Genomic DNA, 19,283 nt, shown 5'->3' with positions numbered 1-19,283 from the left:
AGTTGCAGGTTGCAAAGGCAGCCAGAATTTGAGAGTCCCAAGGTCCTTGAGACAAGACAGGTGGAGAGAGGTGAGGATGACATTTCATTTCTTACCTTCGAGTCGTCGGGTGAATTTATACCTGCTCATTGCAAGAGAGTAAGAAGCCAAGTAGAATCAACTAAAAAACAAAGTGAAGTTCAAGGACTGACAGTACTTACCACTTAGACTGGCAATGAAAATATTCAGTTCCATTTGGGTGAGAGAAAGGGAAATATCAGAACACTTTTGTGATTAAATGTTTAGTTTAGAAAATCATCAGAGTACATTTCCTTAAACACTATTTTTGATTTATATTACTTATTTTTATTTTGAAATTTTAATGACATATCTGTAAGTACTGATTTTTCTTCAACTATTAATCCATATTAATGTTTTTAAAACAATTTATAAACTTCTAGACATGAATCAGGTGTATTAGTCATGTGTTTGTCCAGCAGACTTATAAGCAACATTGGCTCAATATTTTTGTTAGGTATTGTGTACATGGAAATTGCAAAAAGATTAGTTAAAGATTCTATTTTAAAAAATTTACTAATAAAAATAAGTGATAAACGTATTTTATCATTGCACACTACTTGGAGCCTATGTTGACAATAATAAAGAAGTGAAGAAGTATTCTTTAAAAATAAAGTGAAACTACTGATAACATATTACAAACATATATACAAAGTTTCTTTTCTATTTTACAAAGTGGAAATTATATGGCCTATGACCTATTACATTTGTTAATAGAAAAGCAATCTTAATATATCAAATTTTAGAGTGTTGTAAGAAACAATTCGTTAATAAATCTAAAAAGAAAACATTTTTTAAAGCTCAAGAAACATTGAAAAAATCTAAAATTTTTTGGTGGTTTAAATAAATTTTGTCATAGTATTTTCCTTATTTACTTGAACTTGTGAAAAAATCTAAAATATGAACATAGTTTGGGTCATTTAAATGTTTTAGGATACAAATGAAATGGAACTTTAATATATATAGATATATCAAGTGTATAAAATTATCAAACATATTGCACATAAGGAATAAACATTCTATACATAAAACTATATAATAAAATAAGCTAAAGTATTAATTTTGAGAAAGAAAATTTAATCCTTAAGATTTTATTGCTAATATGCTGCATATGTTTATTTTAATTTATTCCCATCAAATCAATATTATTAAAGAACCAAAGACTCAGAGGCAAAAGACTTCAATTCTATCCTAAGCTTTATCCTTGTAAGCTTTTTGGTCTTAGAGAATTAAATTCAAACTTTTTGAAAATAAATTAACTTATTTAGAAAAGGAGAGAGTTGGTTTAACCATTTTTTAAGATTTTATATTGCTAAAAAATTCATAGTTATATCCTCTGGGCTCACAATATTTACTTTAACAGTGTTTTCTCTACATTAAAAATTGACATTCAAAACTTAAATTACTGTGAGAATTAAGACAAAATAGAGGCATGTGTTTGTTTTTTAATTGAGCATGGTAAGTAGAAAACAAAAGCTATCCAAGATTTGAAATTTATTTAATTTTATTCAACTACTAAAAGCTAATTATTTCTCTAAAATACTTTTTTATTAACCATGGGGTATGTCCTACTGCAGATTCTAAATCAAACATAATTACTAGTATAAACTTTGTAAGAATGCATAAGTGCATTTGATATTCAGCTTTTTTTATTGGTTAGTATATATGCATAGACATGTACATATGCATGCATAATATATTCACTTAGTATCACAGATAAATATACATAAATATCATATAATCACTATTATATTGCTTCATTATAAAAATAGAATATATTATTTTATGAAATATTATTTTATTATTTAAAAAGCTTTTAAAATAAATTGAAAACTCCATTTTCTCAAGGAACTGGAAGGTTTGTCCTATCATTTGGAGCATATATTTTGGGGGGGAAATATTTTTCTTTTCCCTACAGACATTTTTCTTACATGAGATATATTAGTGGTCTACCATAAACAGTTGGAGTGTTTAAACCATAGACTAATTTTGTTTGTATAATTTGAATCACTTAATATATCAAGGATTTTATTATTTAACTTACATTTAAAATTCCACAGAACTATCTTTTTTGATAAAATCACAACCTCAATGTTGCATATCTTCTATCAAGTATTTTTTTAAGAACAAAACAGGCATATATCCATTGAACTGCCTGATACAGAGGATAGTGTGGTATGAGTGGATAGTAAGAATGACAAATAATGCAAATATATTTTATTTAAAATAACCAAAATGCTTACAGAGCTGGAAACAAACTCATGCTTAGAAGTATTACTGAGCAAAAACAAAGCTGAAGCACTAGCACCCTTCTTTTTTGACATGCATATGGAATAAGTAGGAATTAATACTTGCTTTTGAAAAAAACTGACCTTCCCTTAAGGCCTGGTCACAGAAGTGTAAACAATGTAAATGAATCCACCATTTCAGTTGTCATAACAAATCTATGTCACATAGATGTACAAGTAATGTGTTTCAAGTCTTTGGATTTAAAAATGTCTTCAGAGAAACTGGTTATATTGAAATTTCCAGAAAACATCTTTTGCTTAACCAAAGGACCTGAAAAGCCCAATCCAATTTTAAAAACTACAGTTCTTCAGTGCTATAAAAGATGGTCAAAACTGTGGGTGGCAGAAAGATCAATGTGTCTTCCACTCAGATGTGTTGGTAGCACAAGCTCTTTAACTGCTAGTGGATCATCAGTATAAACCACAGAAGTATCAAGAATGTTTTCAAGGACAGGGGTAGAAAAGTTCTGAACATATTACATGTTTATATGAGTAACAGACATCATGCCTGGGGAAATTATCTAACAAATAAAATGACTCTAGGAAAGATCTCTCTCTCCACCATTACATGTTGCAGATTTAAAGAAAAAATTACAAATATATATACATACTTGTAATTATATATATATAAATACACACACACACACTTGTAATTTGTAACTTGGATATAATCAAGCAAAAAATTACAAGGCTGGGAACTGAAAAGTGTCAAGACAATGCTTTAGGTTCAACAGTATTTCATAGGCTAGAAAACATCTTAACATTGCCCAGCAAATATCACTCTTGTTTATAAATCACTTATTTATTACATGGTCAAATTAAAAATTCTGCATTCAGCCTTGAAGCAATCTGGTAGCTGAGTATCTTGTTCCAGTGGCTTTTGGTGCGGGTAGCTGGAAGTTGCCAGTGCAAGGCCTTGAATGTGATATGTGACATTGTTTGATAATTTTCACTAATTGCTGTCTGATATTCATGTTCTGCATGCTTTATGACTGCAATAAACTCCTTGGAAATTTGGACTGCATTCGAAACAGTTACTGAACCCAGCACGTCTTTATGACTAATCAATTAAACATTGCCATCTTTATACTAGTGTACCTGACTCTTAGGTACTGCAACCACCTGAGCTATAGGTGGTGTGATGGTGAATTTCCATTCTGATCTCCAACAACCATTCCAGAAGTTTTTAGATTGAAACTGGTGGCATTCGATACATGAAATAATGATCTGTTGCCTATCTATAGTTTTAGCATAAACAGTTGAAATAAAGCCATTGGAATAAAGATTTTTCACATAGGCCCTCAAAGTGCTATCACAAGATTCTCTCCAATAGTTCAGACTTCCATCTTCCTCTGGCTGGAAGTCAATTGCTTCTTTCTGTAAAATATCAAACTTAAAGAAAGATTTGTTTTTTCGATTTAAAAATCTGCTATTAAACAGGTCATCACATTCTGTAACTAAGACCTTAACTTCATATCCTTCTATCTTCACAGGCATGAACTGATCCATGTTATACTAGGCAAATGCAAGTGCTACCCCTTCTTTGAAAAAATTGTCATTATGTCATTATTAAGTCATAGCCAGACATCACTGAATATTTTATTAACTCCCATGGGTGTGCATGAGTGATGAATTTAGTAGCTATGTATAACTTCTCATCTGACACCCAATTCTCAAAATCAGCCATCTTGGGCTGCTGTGGTTGAGTCCCATTATCAACAATTATAATATTTATTGATTGAAATTAAAGTTTTATCTAATATTTTAAAGTTTAAAAATGTATAATTATGTCACAATTAAGTATAAAAAAGTGTAAAGGTGTTTCAATATCATACTACATGCTTTTTTCTTAATTTTATGTTTTGAATAAGAGTAATCAAAAGGACGTAGTCATTAGCAACTAGCAAATACCTTGAGGCTTTTATTCTAAACATTGAAAAGCACTCTAGAAATTAAGCAGTAAAATGTTTTATTGATATTACTTTATTTCTATATCTGAATTATTCTGGAGCTTTAATACTGTATAACCAATTACAATATGTAGGTAATCTGAAGAAATTCATAATTTAAAACGGTTTAAAATTAATCACATTCATACCAAAGCTTATATACTTCAGTTCCGGCTCAGTGACTGCCTTCAGTTCCAACTCAGTGACTGCCTCATCACCAGTCTGATCACTTAAGCCAGAAACACAAGTCATTACCGGCATCTACTTCATGCCTCAGAGCCATAGCCAATGCATCACAATTGTAAAATAAGATTCATAAATTCTTTTAAACTATTGCTGTTTTGATTGGCTGCTCCTTATTGACTTTATTTTTACGTTTTGACTGGACAAATTTAGGAGTTATTAGTTTCTTAAAAATGAACTTTCAAGCTTATCTACATATTTTTCATCAACTTCTTCAAACCCAGTTAATTTTCAAGAACAAGATTTAATTTATCTTTTTTTTTTTTGACAAAATCTTTTCTGGGCTTTTATAATTAACTTGAGGTTTATTGATAGACCAAAACCCTTCTAAAATCTCCAGTCTAGTTTCTCGGTTGGAATGCACATACTGGAAGAGAGTGTATAAGCAATAGGCAGATATGCCCTGAAAACTACCCTAACCCAATGATCCATAGATTATAATTACATACTTAGAATAATAAAAAATTTTGTAATTTGTTACTATGCTAAACAGTATTGTTCATATGTTTAAGAGAACTATAATTATAATACAGCTCTATGGTGATATATTTTGCTGTTTAATATATTATGAGGAGAAAAATAATTTCCATAGATTAGACAAACCTCTTTTCTCACCCTGGTTTTGTTTTTCAACCTCTAGATAATTGATAATTTTTCTTTGATCATTTATTTGATTATCTGAAGATTTTTATAATATTGTACTAAGATTTTTAATTTGATGTCTTACAATGAACCCTGAACATAAAGCTTGTAGTTGAATTCTTTGACATCAAGCATTTTTTTTTCTGTAAGATAAATACTCAGAATGGAGAATGTTTCCAAAACAAACAGATCTCATCTAGAAAATATTATTGTTTTAATCTTATTTGTCAATAAGATTTTATAAATAAGACAGTATATACAATTGCCTCAATGTCCACTGTGTTGCCATTTCATATAATGAAGCATAGCACAGCTCTTAAAACAGTTCAACTACTAAAGTTTGCTTTTAATATCAATGTCTTTGCTGACTCATAAGTTTTCCTCACAACCTGCATCATCGTCTCCTAAAGCAAGGTCATTATCTTCAGTTGGATCAACAACAAAAAAAGATGTTACTATTACTCTGAATTGTGTCCATTTTACTAGTCATTTCATGAGATTTTCTATCAAATAATTAGATGGTCTTTACTATCAATTACTATCTATATAACTTCCTATTACTTATTGTGGTAGCAGGCATTGAAGTAATTAACATATTCAGTACAAATAGTTTTGATATGTGCTTTTCTGTTGAAAGACATATTTTTATTTGCATTTGTTCAACATATCTCAGTTCTTGAGTTTAAATACGGTTCAGACAAGAACTCTCAATGCAACCCAGTTGCCTCTCTTAGAGGTTGTAACATTTCAGGTATTATCTGGATACTGTGTGTGCTTTTCAGAAAATACATAGTTATATAGTTCTATCATTTTATTTCAATATAATTTATGAAAATTTTTGTGTATTCCTTTTCTTTTTCCTAGTTCAGGGGTCTAAATTTAAAAAGAAATTCTAAATATTCAATTAAAGTTATTAAATTGAAAGAAAATATCATTATGTCTTGGCCAGTCATCTCAGTCAATTAAAGTGTTGTCTTGAAGTGCCAAGGTTGCTGGTTCAATCCCAATCAAAACACATAATGGAAGTAACCAAAGAATGCACAACTAAATGAAACAGCAAATGAATGCTTTTAATTTCTCTCTCTCTCTTTTATCTTCTCTCTATCTAAAAAATAACATATAATTAAATGTATATTCTATAAGAAGAAGGGTAATAGGAACAAGAAACATTCTAACATTTAGAATAATGTGGCAGTATTGATAAGGTATACCTGTACATAAATATTGTTCTTTTACACTTGGACATATCCAAAGGAAAAAAAAATCTTAAACTTAATTAATGATCATATTATTAAAAGTAATATTATTTTATTATTTGAAAGTATTGTAAATGGATCAAAGAAAAGGAGGTTGGGGGAAGGGTGTAAAGAGGGACAAATTTAAGGTAATAGAAAATGATTTGACTTTGGGTGATGGGTAAACAACATAATCAACAATTCAAATGTTATAGAAATGTTTACCTGAAACTTATGTACTCTTACTGATCAATGTCATTGTGTAAAAGTTAATTTTCTAAATAAAATTAAAAAATTAAAAAAAACATATTCTGTGAACATATGATTGAAGATATATAAAAGTATATAACAGAATAAAGTAAATAAGTAATTATATTTGTCATTATAAATCAAGATGTTTAGTATGAGTATAAAGATTAAATTAAAAATCTAAAAAGTTAATTAAATCCAATGTCCCCAGCCAGACTGGGATGCAGAGAACCCAGATTCAAACCCTGAGGTCACCAGCTTGAGTGTGGGATCATCAGGTTCAAGCAAGGCTCACCAGCTTGATCCCAGGTTGCTGGCTTGAGCAAAGGGTCACATGATCTGCTGTAGTCCCCCAAACCCCCATCAAAGCACATATGAAAAAGCAATCAATGAACAACTAAGATGCTGCAAGGAAGAATTGATGCTTCTCATCTCTCTCCCTTCTTGTCTGTCCCTATCTGTCCCTCTCTCTGACTCTATCTGTCTCTGTCACAAAAACAAACAAACAATTAAATAAAAAAAACCCAATGGCCCCAAATTTGTTACAATATAAACATATGTTTTATTTTTCTTTATAAAAATTATGTATTTCTATCCACTGAGAAATCTTAGGAGATACAACCCAAAAAGGATGAGAATTTCAAGGACCCCAAAGATTATAAGTATCATTTTCCATTAAAAGCAAAACAAACAAACAAACAAAACAAATAGCTAATTCTAGGTTTGAAAGAGAAAAATATACAGGATGAAACTTGAACAACCCTAAAGGGATTTTATCAACAGTATCAAGGAGCAAGCTTAATGTGACTCAATGCTGTAAAAGGTGAATTATTGGACATCAAACATAGTCAAAATGCAATAGTTTAAAGTACATTAAATATACACAAATTTATCTGACTGTAGGTAAATGAGTTATTGCAAAATAAAACCTCATTGGTTATGATTAAGGTTGCTAAATGCTAATTCTAAAATTGTTTTAAAAAATGTTAATTTTTGAAAAGGAAAACTGAATCAAAAAATGGGAAATACTGTTTTTCTTCTCATATTTTCAATGCCTATATATTTATATCACATCATATGTATACCTTCTATGCATTTTAAGGGCAATGTAAAGATCTCATGTTTTTCAATCTGTCAGCCACTATCAAATACTATCTCCACCTATGCACAGAAAAATTTTAGTAACATTGAAATTAAGTCTAGTTTATTAAGTGGTACAAATACCATTTTCTAAGTCATTGTAATTTTTTTAATCAATATGTATAGAAAAGCACCAATGCTAAATAATTACATCATTAAGGTAAATGATCCAAATTAATATGCAGTAGGCTTTTTGGCTCCCATGACCTTTGGTGTTCTATAGTCTAAGAATCTTTATAAAATTTTAACTGTAAGTCAGTTTTTACTTTATAAATGCAGGCTGAGTCAGACTCTTTCCCTACCACTATGAAAGATATGGTGTGCTCTGTCTGGAGGTATGCAAAAAATAATCCCTTCCTCTTGTCGTTGCAAAATGAAAGTTTCAGATTTAATGAGAGACAACGGTATTTTTGCCAAAAGCCTCAGAATAGAAGATTAGAAAGATAAAATTAAGTAAAGAAAGGAAGCACTTAGTTATTTTAATTAACATAGAATCTAATACAATAGTTTAAATTTAGGTGGCTGAACGTAATACAAGTAGAGTAAGATATATATTATTTTCTACTATTGATAAAACCAGAAGTTATATAATATTGATACAATGTGATTTTATTAAATTAATATTCAAATATAACATTTGCTGAAATACGAAAGTTTATATGATATGATGATATGATCTTACCTTTAGAAGATCATCATATATATTGCAATATAAAAAGTCCAAAAGCAACCATTACTCTACTCTTTGTTTCCATGTTTTGTTATTTACATTCCACATATGTATGACATCATAAAATGGTGGTTGCTAGGGAATGAGCAATGAAGGAAATAAATAGATGTTGGTCAAAAGGAACAAATTTTCAATTATGACTATCATACATTTCAAATAACTTAGATTTTTAGTGATGTTATTCCTTATTAAAGCTGAAAAAAGAAGTTATTAAATTGAGAAATGACTTGATTGTGATAATCATTTCACAATGTAAATCAAATTGCCATATTTTATATTGTAATGTGAATCAAATTACCATATTGTATATTATAAATATTCAATACATACAATTTTATTTTTTAATTATACCTCAATAAAGCTAAGGGAAAATCATGAACTCAAAAAAAAAAAGAGTGAAAGAAATTCTAAGCACACTACTATGGCACATTATACAGCAGCAGGACAGGAACTAGTATATGTATCAGTAATCTGAAATTACTGGAAATAATGTCCCCAGAGAAATAATTTGACTACAAGTTGAATACTGAATGGAGTACATTAAGAACAGAAGACAGCATTTGCTAAAAAATTCCTGTTAGTACTCCAAAGGATTTTGAAAAGAAAAGGAGTTCTCATAAGTTGGTAATTATAAGCAGAAGAGTAAAAAATACTCTTGTGACTAATGCAAATTTGTTTTACCCATCCAAGTGTCTTCAGGCTGTCAGGGCTATAAAGAAACCCATGTTTATCTCTAACCAGAAGATCCTTAAAATGTTCTCTTGAAGCACCCAAAATGAATGTACACACTCAGTTTCACCACATGTTTTTATATTCATTATGCCTTTCGATTATACCCTAGATATATCCTTAGTTCAGGACACAGTCATGAATAAAATAAGTTTAGGAGTTAAATACTCATCTTTATTTATATGTATAAAAAAAGAATACTGAATGTTTAATTCAGCTGGTAGGCTCAAAACCCACTATGAGATATAAGAAGGATGACACAAAACTGTAGAGGTAGAACTGGAAAATCAGTGTACAATGGAAGGGCAGTCAGTACTTCATCTTTACAAGGCTGCACATTGTATTTTTATCTGCTCTCCTGATGGATTTGCTTCAATCCACCATGCACTCCATGCACGTGATCTTTACCAGCAGACCAACTTTATGCCTTTACTTTGAGAGCTGAGTTTGCCATTATTATGCATTTCTGGAATCTAATAAACTCCAATGAACAGAGATAATTTCCTTTGAAAAATATTTTTTTCTTTAGAAGGTAAAGAACTGACAAAAATAACATACTTTAAAAGATATGCTAATAGTATAGTAATTACTGGAAAAATACTAAGAAATAAACAATTACTTATTTTACTGGAAGTTTCTAAGTATAATAATAATTATCTGATGATGAATTTTAAGTCTTGCAGCACACCAAATTGTGAATTTTCAAGATTATAGAAAGGATTAAAAATATAAAACACCTTTCTAAAATCGAATTGAAAAGACTGTTTAAGAATTGAGAAAGCATCTGGTAAATCAATCTTTCTGTTAATTAGACAGTTTTACTAGGGCTTTGTCTTTTTACCAAAACAAGTAATTTTTTTTAATATTGTTCAAGTGACTTCAAAGATATGGTTGACAGTTCTCTTTTCTCCAAAAGGTCATCAATTTTGTTGATGATCTGATAAAAAGACAAAAAGTCAATTAACTGCTCATCAATAAAAGGTCATTTCTGATCTAGATAGGGTGCTTAATAAAAAAATGTGTACTGTGTTTTTAACCGAATCATAAATATTTTGACACTGAAAATAACATAGTTAATTAAGGAGTGTTTAAAACATCAAATTGCTCTGGCCAGACAGCTTGATTGGTGAGAACGTGGTCCCCTAGCGCAGAGGTTGCTGGTTTGATCCTCATACAGGAATAGCTTCTATGTTCCTGTTCCTCTCTCTCTCTGAAATCAATCAATAAATTTTTTTAAAGTTAAAAGAATGAAACATTAAATTATATAAGAGATTATCATAAAAAATTACTCAAAAATAATTGCTTAATTTTCAAGCAATATAATAATACCATAAAGGTGACTGAAAAGTAACTCGTCCTAGTAAACATTGAGTTTCTACTATATTCCAGACACTGTGTGAAGAGCTTTAAATATGATTTTATTACCCAAATGAAAGTTTGTCATCATCATTATCATCACCTTATTATTATTGTGACAGATAAGAAGCTAAGTGGCTAAACAACAATAAATAATTACTACATTTAATGTTTCTTAAGCTTATAATTTCTGATTTAAAAAATAATGATTGTCAAGATTAATTTATCAATATAATTTTCTATGTCACAATTTATGCATTTCACTAAAATCACAAGCAAATGACTGATGGCTCCTTTTCTCTCATGTCTTTTTTTCTGAATATTTATGTAATGTTAAGTTCAGAAATAATAAGCTGTGATGTAGCAATCAAAGCAGATTTAGAAGCAAAATTTATTGTGTATTTATAGGCTCATTCATTTTATCTTCTAAAACAATGTACTGATTTTATTGTTCTGATGAGTATTAATTGTACCTTCCAAAGATGCTCACTTTGGCTTCACAATGGCCCTACTTGTTCATGCATTATTATATACAATAATTCCACTGATGACAAGAATGAAGTTAACTAGCTAAATCAAGTACTGTACAGGAACTTAGTGCTTGATTCAAGATTAAAATGAAGATTTGGTTGATTACATGGCTCCTTATTTTGTACTAAAAATCTATAACTCTGGATTCTTTTATGCAAGCAACAGAAATGCAACACCTGCTTATTTAAGCAGAAAAGGGATGTAAAAATGTGTATTAACTTCCAGCGACCCAACTGAATATTTGAAAATGAAGAAAATTTAGTAAAGTTATTATATGGTTACAACATTATTAGAAAGGCAGGAGGGGTGAGGCTTCCAGGCGGGGGCTGCAGTTCACGAGTCTAGCGGTGCAGAGCTCGGATAAACGTGCGGTGTATTATTTAGTTTGTTAAAAATTGCAGGTGAGGAGATGACGTCAGAGTAATGGCGGGGTAGGAAGCGATACCGATAAATCTCCCCCCAAACTCAACAAGATCTTCAACCAGAAGCAGAAAAACCTATACTTGGAGCCTCCAGATGCTTCGCAATACACCCGAAGGTATGGTTGAGTGAAAAATTGGCTAAATATATAACCAAACCCCGAAGGAAAAAGGGAGTAAGAAATGCTCTGCCTTCCTCACTAACCTAAACAGGGCGGCTTTCTCTGGAAACTGTGAATATAGAAATTGAGGCGGGCAAAGGGGGTGAATAGATCCAGGCCTCAGCACAAACAGCCGAACCAGGCTGTGGCACGGAGATCCAAGCCAAGGAAAAACTGATCCTGTGGCAACCCGGGCAATACAAGCTAACACTCGCGCCAAACCCAAACAAAGAAAGACAAGCAGGGCAGCCATTTTACCCGAACTCCTGGTCGGTTCACGTGCAGTTAGTGGGTGAGAGATTTCTTCCTAAGCCCCAGGAGTGGGTGCCCGTGTTACCCCACAAAGAGGCAGAGTCAGAGGCCTTTCTGTGGGCCGAAAGCAGAATCTCTGGGCAGCCCCAGCGCCCTGGGAAAGCCGCGCACAGGAGGGAGCAAGAACTAATTCCAATGGTAGAAATTTTCCGTGCTGGTGGGGGTTGCACTCAGAGGGAAACGCGGCCGGCCTCATATCCTGGTCTGCGTGCACAAATAGTGAGTGAGAGATTCCTCCGAATGCCTCGGCAGTGCGCGCCTGTGTTATCACACAGAGGAGCAGAGTCAGGGGCCTTTGTGTGGGCCAAAGCGGACTCTCAGGCCGCCCCAGCGCCTTGCAGGAGCCGCGCACGTGGACGGAGTGAAACTCAATTCCAACGCTGCAACATTTCCATGCAGTTGGGGGTTTCACTCAGAGCGTGAGACTGCTGGCCAGATATCCTGGTCTGCACGCGCAGATATTGAGCAAGAGTTTCCTCCAAGCGCCCCAGAAGTGGGTGCGCGCCTGTGTTACCGGACAGAGTGGCAGAGCCAGAGGTCTTTGAGTGGGCGGAAACCCTGCCTGATTATGCTAGCAGCTCTGACTGACTGAGCCTTACCCAGAGCCCTGTGCAGAGTGGAAATAGAGTGGGGAGTTGCCAGCTCTTTGAGCCTCTTACTATCCAGGCAGAGGCAGCAGCAACCCCGTAGCTGGATTATCAGGCTACTAATTGAGGAAGGAAAGACTAGGAGAAAGGCTCCAGAAACACGGACTCTCTCACTGTCGGAGCCTATAAATGCTAATGTGCCAACGAGACTAAAGCACAATACATGACATTGCCATAAAGACTTATCAACTGCAAACCTCTACCTGAGCGTGCCAAAGGGGCAGAACCCGGGGTACAGAGTCACCGACCAGGAAGAGGGAGAGAAAAGAAAAAACAAGAAGATAACCTCTCAAAATCAAGAATAATCTGCAGACTTTATAACCTATCCCATTTTATTATATTTGTTCGTTTGTTTCTCTTATCTTCATTCTTGATATTTTTTTTCCTCCTCCAATTTGGCCGATTAACTCTCTGCCCGTCTTACTCTCTCTTCTCCTTGGACTACACTACCCATAAGTGTTACATCTCCCATTATCTTTTCTCTCCTCTTCCTTTCTCTCTATGAGGGTTGCACTCCAAAACCCTTAACTCTCTCTCTATCTCCTCTTTTTTCTTCCTTTAGTGGTTCCCTCTTTTTTTCTCTCTCTCTCTTTCTTTCCTCCCTCTATATTAGTTTCTTCCTTTCTCCTTTACATCTCCTCTCATTCAAACCTCAATAACAAACAAATTATCTTATCTGGGACTCAAACTTATGTTTGTGGCATTTTGGGGGGTTTTTACTTCACCTTTTTAACTCACTAGCAGTGCTCCCATCCCTGGCTCTCCATTTTATCTAGTTCTTGTTCCACTAAATAAAATAGTAATTTTTTAATTTGTCCCCCCATTTTTTTGTTTTCCTCTTATTCCTCTCATCATAACTCTTAGACAAACAACACCTAAAAGCATATCATTTTATTCTTGACCCCAATTTTTTCCTTATTTGCTTTTTGTGGGTCCATACCCCTTCTTTTTTCTTTTTTTTGCCCCTTTATTACTTTTCCCCAATTCAGGCCCCCATTACAGGCATTGTTTGTTATAATTCACAGTTCACCACAAGATTTTCTCAAGAAAGAGGGGAGAGGAGAGGAGAGGAAAAAAGGAGGGGTGGAATAATTTCCTTTTTTAAAATTTTTATTTTATTTTATTTTTCTTTATTTCATTATTAATTTTTATTTTAAAAAAACAACTATTTTCAATTTTTTAAATTTTAACTTTTTATTCTTTATTAAATCTCATTAATACTATCAACAAAACCACCCTCAGATGCCATTAAGGAAGAGAAAATCGAATATCATGGATACAAAAGAAAGAGAGGTAACACAGCTAGATGAGGAAAAATCTATGGAGAAAAAATTTAATATATTGGAAACCTTGGAGCTAAATGACAGAGAATTCAAGATAGAAATCCTAAAAATCCTCCAAGATATACAAGAAAACACAGAAAGGCAATTTAGGGAGCTCAGAAAACAACTCAATGAACACAAAGAATATATGTCCAAGGAAATTGAAACTATAAAAACAAATCAAACAGAGATGAAAAACTCAATTCACGAGCTGAAAAACAAAGTAACAAGCTTAGCTAATAGAACAGGTCAGATAGAAGAGAGGATTAGTGAAATAGAAGACAAGCAACTTGAGGCACAACAGAGAGAAGAAGAAAGAGACTCAAAAATAAAAAAAAATGAGATAGCCCTACAAGAATTATCTGACTCCATCAAAAAGAATAACATAAGAATAATAGGTATATCAGAGGGAGAAGAGAGAGAAAATGGAATGGAGAACATACTCAAACAAATAATAGATGAGAACTTCCCAAGCCTGTGGAAAGAACTAAAGCCTCAAGTTCAAGAAGCAAACAGAACTCCGAGTTTTCTTAACCCCAACAAACCTACTCCAAGGCATATCATAATGAAATTGACACAAACCAACAGCAAAGAAAAAATTCTCAAGGCAGCCAGGGAAAAGAAGAATGCAACATATAAAGGAAGGCCCATTAGATTATCATCAGATTTCTCAGCAGAAACTCTACAAGCTAGAATAGAGTGGACCCCAATATTTAAAGTCCTGAAAGAGAGGAACTTTCAGCCACAAATACTATACCCATCAAAGCTATCCTTCAAATATAAAGGAGAAATAAAAACATTCACAGATACAGAAAAGATGAGGGAATTTATCATCAGAAAACCCCCACTCCTGGAATTACTAAAGGGGGTTCTCCAATCAGATACAAAGAACAAAAAAAAAAAAAAAACAGAGCCACAAGTAAAAGCTCCAAGAAGAACACAATAAAACCAAATTTAAACTGTGACAACAACAAAAAGAAAGAGGGGGAGAAGATGGAGATTAACAGTAGCAAAGGACGATGGAGTGCAAAAGTACTCACAAAATATAGTTTGCTACAATGAACAGGGTAGGGACCCTTTTCATTACTCAAAGGTAACCACCATTGAAAAAACCACCACAGAAGCACATGAGATAAAAGAGATAGCAACAGAGGAAAGATGTATGGAATACAACCAAATAAAAACAAAAGATAGAAAAACGAAAGAGAAGGATCAAACAAGACACAAAACTAACAGAAAGCAAGATATAAAGTAGCAATAGGGAACTCACAAGTGTCAATAATTACACTAAATGTAAACGGATTAAACTCACCAATAAAAAGGCACAGAGTAGCAGAATGGATTAAAAAAGAAAATCCAACTGTATGCTGCCTACAGGAAACTCATCTAAGTAACAAGGATAAAAACAAATTCAAAGTGAAAGGCTGGAAAACAATACTCCAAGCAAATAACATCCAAAAAAAAGCAGGTGTAGCAATACTCATATCGGATAATGCTGACTACAAGACAGGAAAAGTACTCAGAGACAAAAATGGCCATTTCATAATGGCTAAGGGGACACTGAATCAAGAAGACATAACAATTCTTAATATATATACACCAAACCAAGGAGCACCAAAATATATAAGACAGCTACTTATTGATCTTAAAACAAAAACTGACAAAAATACAATCATACTTGGACACCTCAATACACCGCTGACGGCTCTAGATTGGTCATCCAAACAGAGAATCAACAAAGACATAGTAACCTTAAACAAAACACTAGAGCACCTGGATATGATAGACATCTACAGGACATTTCATCCCAAAGTGACTGAGTATACATTTTTCTCCAGTGTACATGGATCATTCTCAAGAATTGACCATATGTTGGGCCACAAAAACAACATCAGCAAATTGAGAAAAATCGAAGTTGTACCAAGCATATTTTCTGATCATAAAGCCTTGAAACTAGAATTCAACTGCAAAAAAGAGGAAAAAAATCCCACAAAAATGTGGAAACTAAACAACATACTTTTAAAAAATGAATGGGTCAAAGAAGAAATAAGTGCAGAGATCAAAAGATATATACAGACTAATGAAAATGACAATACGACATATCAGAATCTATGGGATGCAGCAAAAGCAGTGATAAGAGGGAAGTTCATATCACTTCAGGCATATATGAACAAACAAGAGAGAGCCCAAGTGAACCACTTAACTTCCCACCTTAAGGAACTAGAAAAAGAAGAACAAAGACAACCCAAAACCAGCCGAAGAAAGGAGATAATAAAAATCAGAGCAGAAATAAATGAATTAGAAAACAGAAAAACTATAGAAAAAATTAATAGAACAAGGAGCTGGTTCTTTGAAAAGATCAACAAAATTGACAAACCCTTGGCAAGGCTTACCAAGGAAAAAAGAGAAAGAACTCATATAAACAAAATCCAAAATGAAAGAGGAGAAATCACCACGGACACTGTAGGTATACAAAGAATTATTGTAGAATACTATGAAAAACTTTATGCCACTAAATTCAACAACCTAGAAGAAATGGATAAATTCCTAGAACAGTACAACCTTCCTAGACTGAGTCAAGAAGAAGCAGAAAGCCTAAACAGACCTATTAGTAGAGAAGAAATAGAAAAAACCATTAAAAACCTCCCCCAAAATAAAAGTCCAGGCCCTGACGGCTATACCAGCGAATTTTATCAAACATTCAAAGAAGACTTGGTTCCTATTCTACTCAAAGTCTTCCAAAAAAATGAAGAAGAAGCAATACTTCCAAACACATTTTATGAGGCCAACATAACCCTCATACCAAAACCAGGCAAGGATGGCACAAAAAAAGAAAACTACAGACCAATATCTCTAATGAATACAGATGCTAAAATACTAAACAAAATACTAGCAAATTGAATACAACAACATATTAAAAAAATAATACATCATGATCAAGTGGGATTCATCCCAGAATCTCAAGGATGGTTCAACATACGTAAAACGGTTAACGTAATACACCATATCAACAAAACAAAGAACAAAAACCACATGATCTTATCAATAGACGCAGAAAAGGCTTTCGATAAAATACAACACAATTTTATGTTTAAGACTCTCAACAAAATGGGTATAGAAGGAAAATATCTCAACATGATAAAGGCCATATATGATAAACCATCAGCTAACATCATATTAAATGGCACTAAACTGAAGGCTTTCCCCCTTAAATCAGGAACAAGACAGGGTTGTCCACTCTCTCCACTGTTATTTAATGTGGTACTAGAGGTTCTAGCCAGAGCAATCAGACAAGACAAAGAAATAAAAGGCGTCCATATTGGAAAAGAAGAAGTAAAGGTATCACTTTTTGCAGATGATATGATCCTATACATCGAAAACCCCAAAGAATCCACAAAAAGACTACTAGAAACAATAAGCCAATACAGTAAGGTTGCAGGATACAAAATTAACATACAGAAGTCAATAGCCTTTCTATATGCCAACAATGAAACAATTGAGAACGAACTCAAAAGAATAATCCCCTTCACGATTGCAACAAAAAAAATAAAATACTTAGGAATAAACATAACAAAGAATGTAAAGGACTTATATAATGAAAACTATAAACCATTGTTAAGGGAAATTGAAAAAGATATAATGAGATGGAAGAATATATCTTGTTCTTGGCTAGGAAGAATAAATATAATCAAGATGGCTATATTACCCAAAGCAATATACAAATTTAATGCAATTCCCATAAACTTCCAATGACATTTTTTAAAGACATAGAGCAAAAAATCATCAGATTTATATGGAACTATAAAAAACCCCGAATAGCCAAAGCAATCCTAAAGAAAAAGAATGAAGCTGGGGGCATTACAATACCTGACTTCAAACTCTATTATAGGGCCACGACAATCAAAACAGCATGGTATTGGCAGAAAAATAGACACTCAGACCAATGGAACAGAATAGAAAGTCCAGAAATAAAACCACATATATATAGTCAAATAATTTTTGATAAAGGGGCCAAGAACATATTATGGAGAAAAGAAAGCCTCTTCATAAATGGTGCTGGGAAAACTGGAAAGCCACATGCAAAGGAATGAAACTGGACTACAGTTTGTCCCCCTGTACAAAAATTAATTCAAAATGGATCAAAGATCTAAACATAAGACCTGAAACAATTAAGTACATAGAAGAAGACATAGGTACTCAACTCATGGACCTGGGTTTTAAAGAGCATTTTATGAATTTGACTCCAATGGCAAGAGAAGTGAAGGCAAAAATTAATGAATGGGACTACATCAGACTAAGAAGTTTTTGCTCAGCAAGAGAAACTGATAACAAAATAAACAGAAAGCCAACTAAATGGGAAATGATATTTTCAAACAACAGCTCAGATAAGGGCCTAATATCCAAAATATACAAAGAACTCATAAAACTCAACAACAAACAAACAAACAATCCAATAAAAAAAATGGGAAGAGGATATGAACAGACACTTCTCCCAGGAAGAAATACAAATGGCCAACAGATATATGAAAAGATGCTCATCTTCTTTAGCTATTAGAGAAATGCAAATCAAAACTGCAATGAGATACCACCTCACACCTGTTCAATTAGCTATTATTAGCAAGACAGGTAATAGCAAATGTTGGAGAGGCTGTGGAGAAAAAGGAACCCTCATACACTGTTGGTGGGAATGTAAAGTAGTACAACCATTATGGAAGAAAGTATGGTGGTTCCTCAAAAAACTGAAAATAGAACTACCTTATGACCCAGCAATCCCTCTACTGGGTATATACCCCCAAAACTCAGAAACATTGATACGTAAAGACACATGCAGCCCCATGTTTATTGCAGCATTGTTCACAGTGGCCAGGACATGGAAACAACCAAAAAGCCCATGAATAGATGACTGGATAAAGAAAATGTGGCACATATACACTATGGAATACTACTCAGCCATAAGAAATGATGACATCGGATCATTTACAGCAAAATGGTGGGATCTTGATAACATTATACAAAGTGAGATAAGTAAATCAGAAAAAACCAGGAACTGCATTATTCCATACGTTGGTGGGACTTAAAAGTGAAACTAAGAGACATTGATAAGAGTGTGGTGGTTACGGAGGGGAGGGGGGAATGGGAGTGGGAGAGGGGGAGGGGGAGGGGCACAAAGAAAACAAGATAGAAGGTGACAGAGGACAATCTGACTTTGGGTGATGGGTATGCAACATAATTGAACGACAAGATAACCTGGACTTGTTATCTTTGAATATATG

The 19,283-nt window shown here is 33.2% G+C and overlaps 1 pseudogene; it reads right to left on the bottom strand.

Annotated features, from left to right (window-relative positions):
• Window positions 1–3,158: 3,158 nt before the first annotated feature.
• On the bottom strand, window positions 3,159–4,032 carry LOC136404188 (F-actin-capping protein subunit alpha-1-like; annotated as a pseudogene).
• Between the last annotated feature and the right edge of the window lie 15,251 nt (window positions 4,033–19,283).

The sequence above is a fragment of the Saccopteryx leptura genome, chromosome 4 (genome assembly GCF_036850995.1).
Source record: "Saccopteryx leptura isolate mSacLep1 chromosome 4, mSacLep1_pri_phased_curated, whole genome shotgun sequence".
Classification (NCBI taxonomy): Eukaryota; Metazoa; Chordata; class Mammalia; order Chiroptera; family Emballonuridae; genus Saccopteryx; species Saccopteryx leptura.
Note: the sequence above shows the minus strand (reverse complement) of the source record. Positions and strands in the feature narration are given on the sequence as shown.